Source organism: Mus musculus, chromosome 1 (genome assembly GCF_000001635.26).
Source record: "Mus musculus strain C57BL/6J chromosome 1, GRCm38.p6 C57BL/6J".
Taxonomy (NCBI): Eukaryota; Metazoa; Chordata; class Mammalia; order Rodentia; family Muridae; genus Mus; species Mus musculus.
Genome location: NC_000067.6, coordinates 112,366,199 through 112,383,226, shown reverse-complemented (window position 1 = coordinate 112,383,226; position 17,028 = coordinate 112,366,199). Strand labels below are relative to the sequence as shown.

Here is a 17,028-nt window from a genome sequence, read left to right as displayed (position 1 = left end):
TTTTGTTTCCTCCAAATGATTTTATTGTAGATAAATATTTTATAGGCTCTACAACCACTTGAAAACTTTTGAGTTTGCAATTACAGTTGTTTTGTCCTTTTATTCTAGGGTCCTGTGTGAATGTGCAAAAAGAGAGTGAACTTTCATGCAATGTTCAGTGGATACAGAGTGGTACTAACTTGAGTGGGCATAGTACTTTCTCATTTAAGTTGGCTACCATAATTGTTAAAGATTCTCCTTCCATGAGAAAGTGAACACATAGATGTTCATACACACACATGCATGTGCACACACAGACAGAAATACACACAGAGACACAGAGACAAACATATATACATTCCCACAGGGAAGCAGCCACACCCACAAAACACCACACAGGTACCCACATATACAATTTGCTCAACATGGGTACACAGATGCTCACCCATACCTGGATATATGCATGTATGTGCATGCATGTGCACTTATATACACAGACAATATTGTACAAACAAAGACCTATCTATACACATGGCTAGGCATGCACTCACATGTGTATACACACACATACACATGCACACACACACGTATATTCATATGTATATAAACACCCATATCGATACACCCACACGAAAACATAAGAACACCACAAATACAAGCACAAAACACAGACAGACAGACAGACAGACAGACAGACAGACACACACACACACACACACACACACTCACACTCACACTCACACTCACATCCACATACAGACATCCATTACCTAGAAAGGCCAGAGAGAATTCTGGCATGTTGCAGTAATTTTTCTGCTGCAGGAGGAGGTGTTGGGCCACTGAACTGTCTACGACTACGAGGTTCTTAGACTCATCCATATTTTGCTGCCCTAGCTTGCACATTATTTTCCCTTCCAGGATTTTTTTTTATCCTGACACTCTCTGATCCTAATGGTAAGTTACAATCTCTGCACAGCAAAACTGGACCACACAAGAAGAAGCCTTCAAGAAGGACTCCTAAAAAAGCCTCTAGCTAACTCCCAGTTGACCCAGCATAGTCTCCTCACAAAACCTTCCCTAGGAACTTTTAAACAGATAGCATTGTATAAGATATGAAAGCGACACCCAGGTCAGTCAGTAGACTATTGAAGTTACCTCTAGAGCTTGTCTGAAGTGCAGTACTGTAAAATATGAGGGGGAATCTTCACTCTTTTTATATTTGGCAAGGGCTCTCCTCCTTGCAAGATGCCTCCCACTTGTGAACTCAACCCCTGAACAGCAAATGACTCACTGGCCCCTGACCTCCTTCATTAAAACTTGTATGTTACTCTATAATATCTATATAGCACCTTATGGACCATAATGACATGTAGGTGATATGGGACCGACCGATCTCATCAATGGACTGAAGCTTCTAGTATAGCAGGAGGGTTTGCTTGCTAATCATCCAGTTTCTTTCAAAAAACTAACTTCAAAGAAAGACTTGTTAATGATGACAAGAATGAAGAGTTGGATGGGAATTTAGGTTGGTGGCTGGATTTGTGTGTGTGTGTGTGTGTGTGTGTGTGTTTACATAGGTGGAAAGCCTGCTTCCACTCTCTCAGCTTACTTGATACTTCTTTGCTGAGAGGTCACAGATCTTCTCATGGGACTCCTCACAGTCTCCTCACCTCCTCATAGGACTCTTGCAGCATATCTGCTCCTCTTGTAGGTTTCTGTTCTCTCATCTCAATGCATTCACATTGCCTTCTGCTTTCTTTCCATAGATGGCTGTGGAGGGTGCTGAATCACCAACAAAGAATTGTGAGCCTCAGCCAGCTTCCATCTGCCACCTGTACTTCCATGTACTACTGCCAACCTTGAAAAGTTCATGGTTCCCAGACAGCATCAGACTAGAGCCAACAGTAGCCATGCGCCAGCATCTCCAAGAAGCAGGCCAAGTCCAGAGAAAAGCCAACTTCTAAAAGATTCATCCTACTACTGAAAATTCTGATACCAAAAGGACAATAGCAAAAGGATTTCTGGACCTCCAAGTACTAGACGTGGCTCCCACCTTGGCTTAACTGTCCATGGCAGTGCCATAACATCAGCAGGCAGAGTGCAAACATCACCTGAAGGAGGAAAGATTGCCCACATTCAGAATCACATTCCTTCCATGGGTCCCATAGCAACCAGTTCTGTAAAGTCCCTGCCAGAGCCCCAGAGTCCCTGGGATGCCTAACATCCCCTCAGCGTATAAAACGTTTTTCCATTTAAAGGCTCCTGAGACTGCAGGACAATCCTAGAAGGGGCTCACAGTTTTTCACACTTAGAAAAATTAAGTCTAAGAGGCAGAACTCCCAAGTCCACAAGGCATGCTGCTTGCTAAGAGGCATACAGACTAGAACCTCACTATGGTCCAAAGACAAAGAAGACAGAATTGGTACCTCCCATGTGCCTGAGTCCTGGATGAGTCAGGTGATCACCCAACAGGAGTTGGTCTACTAAATCAGTCTTATCTTTAAGTACAATATGCACTAAGAGAATATGATAAGGAAAGGCAAGGGTTTTTTTGCAGCACATAGCTTTATTAAGGACCTACATTAGCTTTCTGCTATTCCTTACAATGACTTTAATAAGAAGCTATCCCATGGTCAGCCTAGGACAAATGTTCTCCAGATCTCTGGACTTTTTCCTTCCAAGGCCTGTCCTTTGGACCTGAGGCCTGATAGTAGGGGTAGTGGGTAATGCCAGGTGTTATATGTATTTCTAAAAGAGGATGATAGTTGCCTTTGCAATACACAAAATACATAGAAAGTACGCCAAAACTTCAGAAGTGGGTGACAGATTCCCATGCAGTGACTTATCCATCCAAATGAGGTCTATAGCTTCCCAGGCAGTACTGGCAGTGGGCAAAAGAGGGACATTGATCTCTTGCTATACAGAAAGCATGTAGAAGAGGTCTATATAGTCACATGTCTCACCCAAGGACTCCAGAAAATGCCAATATATGCCAATATAGTCTCCAAGACATCTAAAAGAGGTGATAGATCTCAAACCACACAGAAGACATGGATACATCCCCATGCAGTATCCAAAGCACCCAGAAGAGGGAGAAAAAGCCACATGCAGTGTGTAAAGCATCAAAGAAAAAGAGAGTCTATTGCATTACCAAGAGAAACTAGAAGAGGGCGACAGAGCATAATGCTGTACTCAAATCATCCAGAACAGGACAATACCTTACCACGTAGTACATTCCAGTAGTATCTTTAGGTACATAATCACAAGTGACCTTGTATGGTTGAGTGGTATAGGGACAGGAGAGACCATGCTGAGTTCCAAATAGTGATCTACTGGTGCCCCTAAAAGCAGGACAGCTCTCCTCAAGCTGGGATCCCATTCCCAACCACTGTGGCTAGACACATGTTTCAGGCCATACTGCATTCCTACTGGATCTGGAATTGCTTAACTTAGCCCAGCCATGCTGTGCTTGGAGTACAATTTCAGCTAATAGCTGATGTGATGCAAGTAGGTCCTAGAGTCCCTAGGGCTTAGCATCACCAGGCTGTGATTTCCTGTGTCCAAGACACAGGATGTACCTGAATGTCTGAGACCTTGGTGTATGTTCATGGGGAGTTTCTTCCCCTGGTTTTTGCAATCAGACATCCAAGGAATTTAATGGAATCTGCTAAGGATGCAGTTCAGCAAAAACATACAAACAAGGACTGTTCACAGAGGACCAATTGTATGTGTGCATGTGCATGTGTGTGGGTACTGAAGTCTATAGTGGGGCCTGTTTTGAGGTGATGCCCGCGCCATGAGCAGGGAGCCCCACTTTAAGCAGCAGTGCTTTTATTCCATGTTGCACATTGAAATTCCATGCCAGTTTATATTGCCATCCTGAAATTGAGTCTCCTTCCTTGAAGTATTTACTCTGAGCATATGCATGGCAATAAGAACCCATGACTGCGAATCTGTGTTCTGAAGATATAAATAAGGTGGTAACAGGTTTCAGGTGGGCCAGGACCTGTGGCACAGACTTCCTGGGAACTTTTTAGAGGGGTAGTCTTTCCTTTCAGGCCCATGAGGGAGTTCTTGAAGCCCTGGATCCCTTACCAGGGAAATCTTCTGTGCTGTGCTGGGGTCAGAATACTAAGTTTAATAAGCACCAGAAGGTCCGAGTATATAGGAGGCAGAATGTGGCAGCCACTGCATGGGGGTAGTCCAGGATATAGCCTGAATCCACTTGATCCTTGAGGCCTGTTTCATGGAGTAACTTCAGTGACTAGAAGAATGGGTTAGATTTATTTCCTGTACTCAAAGCAGGAAGAAAACGATGAAAGTCCTCCCATGCAATATGAAAAGCATCCAGAAGAGGGTGCTAGATCCTCAGTACCCAAAGTATCCACAAGATGGAATAAGGCAGATTCCCATGCAGTATCAAAAGCATCCAGAGAGCATCTTAAGCTCAATGTTCAGCGTGTGATGTAGCCCTAGGAACAAAGAGGAGGAGTCTGCCTCTTGAAACCCTCTTCTGAGAGTCAGAGTGAAATTAAGGAGCTCCTAGCACAGCAGCTGTAGCCTTGACAATTCCTGCCACTCTGCCAAACAACCTGCTTCCCAGAAGTTCCAAGCGCCTGAATCCCGTTGCTGGAAGATGCAGCTCAAGCTCCCTATTTCATTTCCTGGACTCACTGTGAATTCCCCAGGACCATTAATTTTAGAGTTCTTTTAAACTAAGACCAAAGGCCATCTTGTTTCTACCCCTTACTGGTCTCTGTATGTTCACTGTCCTCTCTTCCAAGAAGCCTGCTCAGTTTTGCAAACATGTCTATAGGTGAACCGTAAAGGTACTGAATGAATGCTCCAAGAGCAGTTGGAGTCAACTCAACATTAATAACATCACAGACAATGCCAGGGAACTCCAGGTTATAATACAACATGTTAGGAAGGGACTGTTGATGTCACACAGGATAGCTCTTTGCCTTCTTGCTAAGTACCTCACCCAAGTTTACCTGAAGTCAAGGTGCCTTTTCCAGAGAGTGGGATAGAATACCTTTTGGTACTCAAAATACTTAGAAGGTGGCTATTGATCCCCTTCCAATGCCAAACATCTCCAAAGAGATCCTTTGGATCCCCATGTAAATCCACATGTAATACGCAGACTCCAGAATAAGATTATAGATGCTATGCAATACACAAAGCATCCAGAAGTGCGTGAAAGATCCCCTTGCAGTACCAAAATCATCCAGAAGAGGTTAATACATCTCAAGCCAATTTCTCTGCTGTGAGGACTGACCTGGACAGAAAGTAAGGTGTCTCCACCAAAGACCAAAGTATGGTGAAGATGACCAGGTGTTCTCATAGATTTCATGTCAGAATTTCAACATTGCCAGTTGATGCAGGAGAAAAACTGGGACATGGATTTGGTACATGACCTGAACCTTATTCTACAGAAAAAATTTAGCAACACGTGTCAAAAAATGACTAATAGCTGTAGGAGAATAGTGTTACACTCTAAGCATAACATCAGTGGACTATATTCAAATTTGGAAAAGGAAAAGGCAATGAAGAGGGGATTATATAGGATTGTAGAGATGGAAATTTGACATCTATTATGAGACATTTTCCAGAGATGCCTCATGTAGCTGAGATCTGGGAGTGTACACTAGACTGAGCAGTGTATCATATCTAGGTTTGTCAGAGATTGGAGAGGTATTTTACATAAATATTTTAACATATCTATGTCCAGGCCCTACTGGATGACATATACATTGTAATCCTTTGTGTCTGGCTTCTTTTATTTAGCATTGTTTTTAACAAAGAGTCATGTGAATGACATATCAATACCCTGCAGACTATATGCTATGTAAACAACAAACCAAAACCCAAAAAGCTCCAAATGTATAGCCCCACAAATGGTACCTATTAATAAAGCCATGTCTCAACCTGTCTGGGCAGTTTGAATAGAGAAGCTGGGAAGTCTTTATCTGGGAAGCCATCTCTATTTTGCAGCTATCACTGAGCCTATATTTCAAGGAGATGAGAGGCAAATAACTCTTGATTTCCTGATTTCTTGTATACACCCCCAAATGAATATTCATTTCCTAAGACGCTTTAGCACAATACAGTTGTGATTCTCATTAATTTGGTCTGCATGACAATTTTAGGAACATGCAAATGCAGCGGACCATATTTTAAGGCAATCTAAATATATGACATAAAGGATACAGTATTGATTCATTTCCTATCATTAAGTGGGTATCCACAGAGTAGGCCATGACATCCACACCCCAGGAAACTTACCCTGCGCAGCACTGGCTGGCTGGGAATTCCCAGTGTAGCCCATAGTGCCTGGAGCTTACAGATTCATTCTGCTTGTGAATTCAGGGGCTACAGGTGTGTGACACAACCCTGGTGAAAAACAGCTGTCTTAAAAGTGAAGCCTTGGAAATTAACTTTTTAATTCATAAAAATACAGTCATTTCACTCGATAGGGGCTTAAAAGAGCCCCTACTCAGCTGGATCAGTATACATAGTGTATATAACCACAGCAAAATATCAAAGTAATGACCAGAACAAAAGAAAGAGAAAATAAATATCAAAATCTCAAACCAATGGAACAAACAACCCAAATGCCAAAGGAAACAAAACGCAAACCAAAAATCAAACAATAAAATGTAAAGTTAAGTCATATTCTCTTGCTGTACTTTAGCAACACTGAGCTACACCATGTGGCCAGCATTGGAGACAAGGTAGAGACACAGATGCAGATGAAATAGCCCATCAAGGCAAGTGTTGCCATGCTTCTTTGAGGTCTTTGGAGGTTAAGCCTTTTTGGCCAAGGATAAGAAAAGTTATAGGCTTTTGCTCAAAGTCTTAATTTTACTTAACTCACCTCCATTAAATATTCTCTGTGGCAGATCAGGACAAGTATTAATTTATAGTCTTGGACTTTTTCTCCTGAATGCTGAGCAGCTCTGGATGTGTTTCTGCCTTCGCTGAAGCCCTGCCTGGTGCAACTTCAGCAAGAGAGGAATCCCACACACCTCTCTGTGGAAACATACTTCTCCTGTCTACCTGGGTCCTCATCTTAACTCTGCCCAGATCTTTCTACACCTAAGGATATGAGTATCTTCTTGATGAATACCAATAAACTTTAGCATACTATAATTAACATAACATAACATAACATAATATAATATAATGTAATATAATATAATATTTTTTTAGCAACCTAATTGTTCTTGATGCTTTGTCCTGGAAATCTATAGCTTCCCTCCCACTTTGTCTGACATGTCCTACACACAGCAGCACTGATCTGGATATAGTACTGCTTCCTTGGCTCTGAAATGGCTCTTAAGCCTAAGGCACTTAAAAAAAAAAAGCTTTGTTGTTTCCCAAGTCTGTACTTTTGACATTAGTTGCAAATAGTGAATTTTCTTAGGTTTTCATCTTTTAGCATTATAGAAGTTCTCATTATCCCTACACAGTTATGTCTAATAATGACCTGCTCCAACCTTACAAACCTGATAAATGAATAATTGCAGTTAAACAGTTGCAGAAATAAAATTCTCTGAAATGCTCTTTTGCAGAAATATTTACAATTACATGTTTCAGATCATCCCTCTGTGATGTGCCCACCTCGGCCAGCAAGGAAGACACAACACAGTCAGATTCTTCTCAAAGCATTTATTGCAGGAACGCCTCGATGCTGCTACAGGGACCCCGGGGAACCCAGGGAGGACTGCTTATATGCACTCCAGCACAGGAGAAGGCTCTGTGGCCCCCTGGGATTGGTCAGTCTGCCAGCACCTAATTTGCATGCACCTGCTCGGGAGGGGTTGGCGCCAGATTCAGGCTAGCGCCTGTGCAGTAGTGTTATTTACCACAAAGGCACACCGGAAACCGGCGCCATCTTAGAGTTGACTTCCTACACCTCTGAAACTATAATGTGTCATCATTTAACAAAGGCTTTATTAAGAGAGTAGTAGGAATCCAAGTTTTGTCTGTGATATTGGGTTTAACTTAATTGTGGATGATACACTTCATATCCTGGATAAATCTTTTTTTATTGGATTTTATTAAATTTACATTTCAAATGTGACCTCATTTCCTGGTTTCCCTTCAACCTGGAAACACCTTATCCATCCTCTCTCCCCCTGCTTCTTTGAGGGTGTTCCTCCACCTACCCACCCACTCCCACCTCCCCACCTTCAATTCCCCTACACTGGGGCATCTATCCAGCCTTCATAGGACCAAGGACCTCTTCTTACATTGATGCATGACAAGGCCATCCTCTGCTACATATGCAGCTAGAGCAATGCATAGTCCTTTGTTGATTGATTAGTCCCTGGGAGTTCTCAGGGGAATGGTTGGTTGTATTGTTTTTCTTCTTATGGGGTTGCAAACCCCTTCAACTCCTTCAGTCCCTTCTCTAAGTCCTCTATTAAAAACCCCAAGCTCAGTTCAATGATTGGCTGCTAACATCCGCCTCTGTATTTTTAAGGCTGTTACAGGGCCTTAGGAGACAGCCATATCAGGCTTGTTTCAGCATGCACTTCTTGGCATCCACAATAGTGTCTTGGTTTGGTAACTGTATATGGATGAATCCCCAGGTAGGACAGTCTCTGGGTGGACTTTCCTTTAGCTTCTGCTCTACACTTTACCTCCATATTTGCTCCTGTGTTTATTTTGTTCTCTTTGTAAGAAGGAATGAAGCACCCACACTTTGGTTTTACTTCTTGAGCTTCATGTGGTCTGTGAATTGCATCCTGGTTATTTAGACCTTTTGGGCTATTACCACTTATTAGTGAGTACATACCATGTGTTTACTTTTGCAATTGGGTTACCTCACTCAGGATGATATTTCTAGTTCCATTCATTTGCCTAAGAATGTACCACATTTTCTGTATCCATTCCTCTGTTGAAGGACATCTGGGTTCTTTCTAGCTTCTGGGTATTATAAATATGAATATATAAGACCATGTGTCCTTATTACATGTTGGAGCATCTTGTGGGTATATGCCCAGGAATGGTATAGATGGGTCCTCAGATAATATTATGTCCAATTTTCTAAGGAATCACCAAACTGATTTCCAGAGGGGTTGTACTAGCTTGCATTCCCACCTACAATGGTGGAGTATTCCTCTTTCTTCATATCCTCACCAGCATCTGATGCTACATGAGTTTTTTAATTTAGCCATTCTGATTGGTGTGAGGTGGAATCTCAGGGTTGTTTTGATTTTTGATTTGGATTTCCCTGATGTCTAAGGATGTTGAACATTTCTTTGGGTGCTTCTCAGCCATTTGATATTCCTCAGTTGAAAATTCTTTCTTTTGCACGGTACCTGATTTTTAATAGGGTTATTTGGTTCTCTGGAGTCTACCTTCTTGAGTTCTTTGTATATATATCGAATATTAGGAAATATTGGTAAAGATCTTTTTCCAATCTGTTGGTTGCCATTTTATCTTATTGACAATGTCCTTTGCCTTAAAGAAGCTTTGCAATTTTATGAGGTCCCATTTGTCAATTCATATCTTACAGTACAAGCCATGGTTGTTCTGTTCAGGAATCTTTCCCCTCTGCCCATATGTTGGAGGCTCTTCCCCACTTTCTCCTCTGTAAGTTTCAGTGTCTCTGGTTTTATGTGGAGTTCCTTGATCCACTTATACTTGAGCTTTGTACAAAGAGGTAAGAATGGATCAATTTGCATTCTTCTACATGGTAACCACCAGTTGAGCCAGCACTATTCTTTAAAAATGCTGTCTTTTTTCCACTGGATGGTTTTAGCTACTTTGTCAAAGGTCAGGTGACCATAGATGTGTGGGTTTATTTCTGGGTCTTCAATTCTACTCCAATGATGTACCAACCAGTCTGTCATTGTACCAGTATCATGAGTTTTTTTAAAACAATTGTTCTGTAGCATAGCTTGATGTAGGGAATGGCCATTCCCCCAGGGGTACTTTACTGTTGAGAATAGTTTTTGTTATCCTAGGTTTTTTGTTATTTTTTTCCTTTTTAAAATTATTATTGGGTATTTATTTCATTTATATTTTCAATGCTATTCTAAAAGTCCCCTACACCCTCCCACACCCACTCCCCCACCCACCCACTCCCACCTCTTGGCCCTGGCATAACCCTGGACTGGGGCATATAAAGTCTGCACGACCAATGGGCCTCTCTTTCCACTGATGGCCGACCAGGCCATCTTCTGATACATATGCAGCTAGAGACACGAGCACTGGGGGCGGGGGTACTGGTTAGTTCATATTGTTGTTCCACCTATAGGGTGGCAGATCCCCCCAGCTCCCTGGGTACTTCCTGCAGCTCCTCCATTGGGGGCCCTGTGATCCATCCAATAGATGAATGTGAGCATCCACTTCTGGATTTGCTAGGCCCCGGCATAGTCTCACATGAGACAGCTATATCAGGGTCCTTTCAGCAAAATCTTGCTAGTACATGAAATGGTGTCAGCATTTGGAGGCTGATTATCAGATGGATCTTCGGGTATGGCAGCCTCTAGATGGTCCATCCTTTCATTTCAGCTCCAAACTCTGTCTCTATAGCTCCTTCCATGGGTGCCTTGCTCCCAATTAGAAGAAGGAGAAATGTATCCACACCTTGGTCTTCATTCTTCCTGAGCTTCATGTGTTTCACAAATTGTATCATATATCTTGGGTATTCTAAGTTTCTGGAATAATATCCACTTGTCAGTGAGTACATAACATGCGAGTTCTTTTGTGATTGAGTTACCTCACTCAGGATGATGCCCTTCAGGTCTATCCATTTGCCTATGAACTTCATAAATTCATTTTTTTAATAGCTGAGTAGTACTCCGTTGTGTAAATGTACCACATTTTCTGTATTTATTCCTCTGTTGAGGGGCATCTGGGTTCTTTCCAGCTTCTGGCTATTATAAATAAGGCTGCTATGAACATAGTGGAGCATGTGTCCTTCTTAGCAGTTGGAACATCTTCTGGATATATGCCCAGGAGTGGTATTGCAGGATCCTCCAGTAGTACTATGTCCAGTTTTTTGAGGAACAGCCAGACTGATTTCCACAGTGGTTGTACAAGCTTGAAATCCCACCAACAACGGAGGAGTGTTCCTCTTTCTCCACATCCTCGCCAGCATCTGCTGTCACCTGAATTTTTTATCTTAACCATTCTGACTGGTGTGAGGTGGAATCTCAGGGTTGCTTTGATTTGTATTTCCCTCATGCTTAAGGATGCTGAACATTTTTTTCAGGTGCTTCTCAGGCATTCGATATTCCTCCAGTGAAAATTCTTTGTTTAACTCTGAGCCTATTTTTTAATGGGGCTATTTGATTTTCTGCAGTCCACCTTCTTGAGTTCTTTATATATATTGGATATAACTCCACTATCTGATTTAGGATAGATAAAGATCCTTTCCCAATCAGTTGGTGGCCTTTTTGTCTTATTGATGGTGTCTTTTGCCTTACAGAAACTTTGCAATTTTATGAGGTCCCATTTGTCAATTCCCAATCTTACAGCACAAGTCATTGCTGTTCTATTCAGGAATTTCTCCCCTGTGCCCATATCTTCGAGGCTTTTCCCCAACTTCTCCTCTAAGTTTCAGTGTCTCTGGTTTTATGTGGAGTTCCTTAATCCACTTAGATTTGACCTTAGTATAAGGAGATAGGAATGGATCAATTTGCATTCTTCTACATGATAACCTCCAGTTGTGCCAGCACCATTTTTGAAAATGCTGTCTTTTTTTCCACTGGATGGTTTTAGCTCCCTTGTCAAAGATCAAGTGACTATAGGTGTGTTGGTTCATTTCTGGGTCTTCAATTCTATTCCATTGGTCTACTTGTCTGTCACTATACCAGTACCATGCAGTTTTGATTTTTGATCACAATTGCTCTGTAGTACAGCTTTAGGTCAGGCATGGTGATACCACCAGAGGTTCATTTATCCTTGAGAAGAGTTTTTGTTAAACCTAGGTTTTTTGTTATTAAAGATGAATTTGGAGATTGTCCTTTCCAATTCCTTGAAGAATTGAGTTGGAATTTTGATGGGGATTGCATTGAATCTGTAGATTGCTTTTGGCAAGATAGCCATTTTTACTATATTGATCCTGCCAATCCATGAGCATGGGAGATCTTTCCATCTTCTGAGATCTTCTTTAATTTCTTTCTTTAGAGATTTGAAGTTCTTATCATACAGATCTTTCACTTCCTTAGTTAGAGTCACAACAAGGTATTTTATATTATTTGTGACTATTGAGAAGGGTGTTGTTTCCCTAATTTCTTTCTCAGCCTGTTTATCCTTTGTGTAGAGAAAGGCCATGGGCTTCTTTGAGTTAATTTTATATCCAGCTACTTCATTGAACCTGTTTATCATGTTTAGGAGTTCTCTGGTGGAATTTTTAAGGTCACTTATATATACTATCATATCATCTGCAAAAAGTGATATTTTGACTTCTTCCTTTCCAATTTGTATCCCCTTGATCTCTTTTTGTTGTCCAATTGCTCTGGCTAGGACTTCAAGTACAATGTTGAATAGGTAGGGAGAAAGTGGTCAGCCTTGTCTAGTCCCTGCTTTTAGTGGGATTGCTTCCAGCTTCTCACCATGTACTTTGATGTTGGCTACTGGTTTGCTGTAGATTGCTTTTATCATGTTTAGGTATGGGCTTTGAATACCTGACCTTTCCAAGACTTTTATCATGATTGGGTGTTAGATTTTGTCAAATGCTTTCTCCTCATCTAAGGAGATGATCATGTGGTTTATGTCTTTGAGTTTGTTTATATAATGGATTACATTGATGGATTTTCATATATTAAACCATCCCTGCATCCCTGGAATGATTCCTACTTGGTCAGGATGGATTATTGTTTTAATGTGTTCTTGGATTCAGTTAGCGAGAATTTTATTGAGGATTTTTGCATGGATATTCATACAGGAAATTGGTCTGAAGTTCTCTATCTTTGTTAGGTCTTTCTGTGGTTTAGGTATCAGAGTAATTGTGGCTTCATAGAATGAATTGGGTAGAGTACATTCTGCTTCTATTTTGTGGAATAGTTTGTGAAGAACTGGAATTAGATCTTCTTTGTAGGTCTGATAGAACTCTGCACTAAAACCATCTGGTCCTGGGCTTTTTTTGGGAGACTATTAATGACTGCTTCTATTTCTTTAGGAGATATAGGACTGTTTAGGTCATTAACTTGATCCTGATTTAACTTTGGTACCTCGTATCTGTCTAGAAATTTTTCCATTTCATCTAGGTTCTCCAGTTTTCTTAAGTATAGCCTTTCGTAGAAGGATGTGATGGTGTTTTGGATTTCTTCAGGATCTGTTGTTATGTCTCCCTTTTCATTTCTGATTTTGTTAATTAGGATGCTGTCCCTGTGCCCTCTAGTGAATCTGGCTAAGGGTTTATCTATCTTGTTGATTTTCTCAAAGAACCAGCTCCTCGTTTGGTTGATTCTTTGAATAGTTCTTCTTGTTTCCACGTGGTTAATTTTGCACCTGAGTTTGATTATTTCCTGCCTTCTACTCCCCTTGGGTGCATTTACTTCCTTTTGTTCTAGAGCTTTTAGGTGTGTTGTCAAGCTGCTAGTGTGTGCTTTCTCCAGTTTCTTTTTGAAGGCACTCAGCGCTATGAGTTTTCCTCTTAGAAATGCTTTCATTGTGTCCCATAAGTTTGGGTATGTTGTGGCTTCATTTTCATTAAACTCTAAAAAGTCCTTAATTTATTTCTTTATAACTTCCTTGATCAAGGTGTCATTGAGAAGTGTGCTGTTCTGTTTCCACATGACTGTTGGCTTTCTATTATTTATGTTGTTGTAGAAAATCAGACTTAGTCCATGGTGATCTGATAGGATTCATGGGATAATGTCAATATCTTTGTATCTGTTGAGGCCTGTTTTATGACCAAATAAATGGTCAATTTTGGAAAAGGTTCCATGAGTTGCTGAGAAGAAGATATATCCTTTTGTTTCAGGATAAGATGTTCTGTAGATATCTGTTTGATCCATTTGTTTCATAACTTCTGTTAGTTTCACTCTGTCACTGTTTAGTTTTTGTTTCCATGATCTGTCCATTGATCAAAGTGGTGTGTTGAACACTCCTTCTATTATATTGTGAGGTTCAATGTGTGCTTTGATCTTTACTAAAGTTTCTTTAATGAATGTGGCTGCCCTTTTATTTGGAGCATAGTTATGCAGAATTGAGAGTTCCTCTTGGAAGATTTTACCTTTGATGAGTATGAAGTGCCATTCTTTGTCTTTTTTGATGACTTTGTGTTGGAAATCGATTTTATTAGATATTAGAATGGCTACTCCAGCTTGTTTTTTCAGACCATTTGCTTGGAAAGTTGTTTTCTAGCCTTTCATTCTGAGGTAGTGTCTGTCTTTTCCCCTGAGATGGGTTTCCTGCAAGCAGCAGAATGTTGGGTCCTGTTTGTGTAGCCAGTCTGTTAGTCTATGTCTTTTTATTGGGGGGTTGAGTCCATTGATATTAGGAGATATTAAGGAAAAGTAGTTGTTGCTTCCTATTATTTTTGTTGTTAAAGTTTGCATTCTATTCTTCTGGGTGTCTTTTTTTAGGTTTGTTGAAGGATTACTTACTTGCTTTTTCTAGGACATGTTTTCCGTCCTTGTATTTTTTTTTCTGTTATTATCCTTTTAAGGGCTAGATTCATGGAAAGATAATGTGTGAATTTTGTTTTGTCGTGAAATATTTTGATTTCTCCATCTATGGTAATTGAACTTTTGGCTAGGTATAGTAGTCTGGGCTGGCATTTGTGTTCTATTAGTGTCTGTATAACATCTGTCCAGGATCTTCTGCCTTTCATAGTCTCTGGTAAAAAATCTGGTGTAATTCTGATAGGCTTACCTTCATATGTTATTTGACCTTTTTCCCTTACTGCTTTTAATATTCTATCTTTATTTAGTGCATTTGTTGTTCTGATTATTATGTGTTGGGAGGAATTTCTTTTCTGGTCCAGTCTATTTGGAGTTCTGTAGGCTTCTTGTATGTTCATGGGCATCTCTTTCTTTAGTTTTAGGAATTTTTTTTCTATAATTTTGTTGAAGATATTTGCTGGCCCTTTCCGTTGAAAATCTTTATTCGCATCTACTCCTATTATCTGTAGGTTTGGTCTTCTCATTGTGTCCTGGATTTTCTGGATATTTTGAGTGAGGATCATTTTGCATTTTGAATTGTCATTGATTGTTGTTCCAATGGAATCTTCTGCACCTGATATTCTCTCTTCCATCACTTGTATTCTGTTGCTAATGCTCGCATCTATGGTTCCCGATTTCTTTCCTAGGTTTTCTATCTCCAACTTTTCCTCACTTTGGGTTGTCTTTATTGTGTCCTCTTCCCTTTTTAGGTCCAGTATGGTTTTGTTCATTTCCATCACCTGTTTGGATGTGTTTTCCTCTTTTTCTTTAAGGACTTATAACTCTTTAGCAGTGTTCTCCTGTATTTCTTTAAGTGAGTTATTAAAGTCCTTCTTGATGTCCTCTACCATCATTATGAGATATGCCTTTAAATCTGGGTGAGTGGTCTTTTTTTCTGTTAGTAAGATTCTTACATCTGCCTTTCACCATCTGGTAGTCTCTGGAGTCAGTTGGTATAGTTTTCTCTGATTAGAGATTTTTCTTCTCCTGATTCTGTTAACCTCTACCAGCAGACCTGGGAGACTAGCTCTCTCCTGAGTTTCAGTTGTTAGCACTCTCTGCAGGCAAGCTCTCCTCTTTTGGCAAGATAGACATTTTGACTATATTAATCCTGCCAATCCATGAGCATGGGAGATCTTTTGATGGGGGCTGCATTGAGGCTCTAAGTTATTGTCATACAGATCTTTCACTTCCTTAGTTAGAGTCACACCACGGTATTTTATATTATTTGTGATTATTTTGAAGGGTGTTGTTTCCCAAATTTCTTTCTCAGCCTGTTTATCCTTTGTGGAGAAAAAGACCACTGATTTGTTTATGTGAATTTTGTAACCAGCTACTTCACTGAGTTGTTTATCAGGTTTAGGAGTTCTCTGTTGGAATTTTTGTGGTCACTTATATATACTATTATACTATCTGCAAATAATTATGATTTGACTTCTTCCTTTCCAATTTGTATTGCTTTGATTTACTTTTGTTTTCTAATTGCTCTGGATAGGACTTCAAGTACTATATTGAATAGGTAGGGAGATAGTGGGAAGCCTTGTCTAGTCCATATTGTTATTGGACTTGCTTCAAGTTTGTTTCTATTTAGTTTGATATTGGCTACTAGATTGCTGTATACTGCTTTATCTATGTACAGATATGCGCCTAGAAGTCCTTATCTTTCCAAGACTTTTATCATGAACAGATGTTGGATTTTATCAAAACCTTTCTCAGCATCTAATGAGAAGATCTTGTGGTTTTTGTCTTTGAGTTGGTTTAGATAGTGGATTATGTTGATGGATTTCCAAATGTTGAACCATCCCTGCATCCCTGGGATGAAGCCTTCTTGATCATGATGGATAATTGTTTTCATGTGTTCTTAGATTCAGTCTGCAAGAATTATAATGAATATTTTTGCATCAATATTCATAAGGGAAATTGGTCTGAAGTTTTCTTTCTTTATTGGATTTTTGTGTCCTTTAGGTATCAGGTTAATTGTGGCTTCATAGAATGAATTGAGTAGAGTACCTTCTGTTTTTTATGTTCTGAAGTAGTTTGAGGAGTATTGCAATTAGGTCCCCTTTGAAAGTCTGATAGAAATCTGCACTAAATCCATCAGATTCTGGGAATTTTTGGTTTAGAGACTATTAATGATTGTTTCTATTTCATTAGGGGAAATGGGACTGTTTAGATCGTTAATCTGATACTGATTTAACTTTCATACCTGGTAGCTGTCTAGAAAATTGTCCATTTCACCCAGCTGTTCCAGTTGTTTTGAATATAAGCTTTTGTAGTAGGATAGGATGATTTTTTGGACCTTCTCAGATTCTGCTGTTATGTTAGGATACTATCTTTGTGCCCTCTAGTTAGTCTGGGTGTTTGTCTATCTTGTTGATTTTCTCAAAGACCCAGCTCATGGTTTGGTTGATTCATTTTT

The 17,028-nt window shown here is 40.2% G+C and overlaps 1 long non-coding RNA gene across 1 annotated transcript in view; it reads left to right on the top strand.

The window, feature by feature from the left end:
* The window catches only part of Gm32810 (predicted gene, 32810), a 39,590-nt gene extending 33,692 nt beyond the window's left edge, over positions 1-5,898 (top strand). Inside the window, exon 5 of the long non-coding RNA NR_157044.1 lies at positions 1,746-5,898. This is a non-coding gene — a long non-coding RNA (predicted gene, 32810). The remainder of the gene's footprint in view (positions 1-1,745) is intronic.
* The last annotated feature ends 11,130 nt before the right edge of the window (positions 5,899-17,028 follow it).